We start from the raw sequence: 2,259 nt of genomic DNA, 5'->3' as shown, positions 1-2,259 counted from the left end.
AGATTCTGAAGATTTCACACACAAGAGGCCCCTTTTAGCTTCCTGTCTCATGGTGTGAAAGAAAAAACAGATGTTTCAGTAGAACATGGCATATGGGTGGTTTGAAATAGGTAAACATCACAACTTTAACTGAAATAATATGCATAAAACTTAACTAAAACAATACAATATACTTGAGTATATATTTTCCTTTCACAATTTCTCCCTTTTTGTTCCATTTTGAACAATAACTAAGAAAATTACACAAGATATATACAGACAGTATCAGACACTGATAAGGTGAAAACATCAGGACACAGGTGACATACCGTGTATGTTTTAACATGTGACCGTCATAAACATCAGTTAGAAAATTGCATAGGCTGTTTTTGTGGGGGACAGGTCCCCATAATTATAGCAAGCAAAAACAAAGGAAACATAATTATTCTTTTAATGAAAAATTAATAAAAGTAAAAACAAAATAAAAGTAAAAAAAAAAATAAAGCAAAGAAATGAGAAACTTCTTACAGCATTGTATTTTTGTTGGTCAAAACAAAAGTTGTGGATTCTGCAGTTAAGGTCAGATCTAAGTCTTCAGGTGTATTTTTAAGCATATGAACATAAGTTTCAGCCAGTCGTTCAGAGGTCATTGCAGTAGTTATGATATGTGTGGACAGTGTGCGAAAACATGGTATACAACAACAGCCACAAACAGCGAAGATGGCTATGATGACAATTATAGACAGAATTATGGACATAACAACACTTTTCCATTGTCCAAATATTTTAGCAAACCAATTTGAGATTGGGTCATTTATGCCTCATGCATCTTGCATTTCTTGGGCCAAATTCTTTATGCCTTTTAACGCACAACACTTTACCATCAGGGGCTGTGTTATTGGGGATGAAGGTGCAACATTCATCACCAATCATGTGACAGACACCTCCTTGTTCAGCTAGAAGCATGTCTAGAGCAGTTCTGTTTTGTACAGCCATTTTAGAGGTGGGGCGAAGTTGATCATCTAGGCCTTCTACAGCATCGCGAGTTAGGTTAGTCAAACGCAAAACATTGTAGTGAACAAAATTTATTCTGGCCACGTTTTTGTTCACCGTTACGTAAGGAATTAGAGATTCAAATCCTGCAGCTATGGGATTGGCTAATTTATATTCATCAGGAATGCCTCTAGGAACACCGATTGCGTCTATATAAGTTTTGGAGTCTGTTTGGTTGAAATCTGTAGAACGTCGACGTCGTTTAGGAGTGTTGGAGGCTATGGTGTGTCCTACTAGGGTTAGGGGGGCTGCGAGGTGGACTAAAGCACAGAGTCCTTTGGTTTTAGTGGGGATTTTAACAGAGAATCTTTGGCCACCACAATAATAGTATAGGCCAGCTCTGGCCCAGGATCCAATTGTTTGATCTTCTTCTTTGTCAGTCTTTACAGCTAAAGTTAAATTACACCAATCTTGCTGTATTTCTCCATAATTTAACTCTGGTTTATTTGAAGTGAAATTGAAACAGTGGTATCCGCCTAGTATTTGATTAGGTCTAAATGATCCGGGGTGTGTTTTGTAATGAATAGGTGGGTAGATATCGGTCAGAGTTGTGCAATTTATCACAGGGTTTTGTCTGGTTAAATTTAGCATACAGTTATAACCCCGTGTATCTTCAGGAAACAATGGGGCGGGCTGAGTGACTAATTTCGGTCGGGCTGTAACAAAGCAATGCAGTTGCTGAGCTGAGCTTCTCTTGCTGCTTCAACTAGCCATGAGAGCCACATGTTATCATCCCCATGGCCAGTAGCACGTTCTATTAGTTGTTCAGGTTTGAGTTTGGTGTAATCTACAGACATAATTGGTATGTTATCTCCTGCATTTGTAATATTGGGTGAGGTATATGTGGATGTCTCAGATGGTTGAGACTGAGGTGGGGAAATACATTTTATTGTAATAATTCCCTTTGGATCTGTGCCTTTTACATAAGCCTGGAGTAAGAAAGTATAGTAAGTTGACCTTGTTTGTGAGATAAAATGTTGTGGAGGGCAGGATAACTTATTCAATAAGAGAGTGACTGGGTTCTTTGTTGGGTTGTAATCTCTTTGAAACCTGACTTTGTCCCACCATGCTTTTGTGTCCTTAGTCAAACCAGAACGTGGGGGTGTCCACAGTCCTGTGGATGCAGTGGTTGTGGACCAGGAACAGACTGGTTCACGGGTTCCTGAATACTGCAGACCTACTTGGTGGAGGGTTCTACGCATGCGAGTGGTGTGATCAGGGAAACCA

Source organism: Nematolebias whitei, chromosome 13 (assembly GCF_014905685.2).
Source record: "Nematolebias whitei isolate Nwh7 chromosome 13, NemWhi1, whole genome shotgun sequence".
Taxonomy (NCBI): Eukaryota; Metazoa; Chordata; class Actinopteri; order Cyprinodontiformes; family Rivulidae; genus Nematolebias; species Nematolebias whitei.
The sequence above is the reverse complement of the archived record's forward strand: the minus strand, read 5'-3'. Positions refer to the sequence as shown.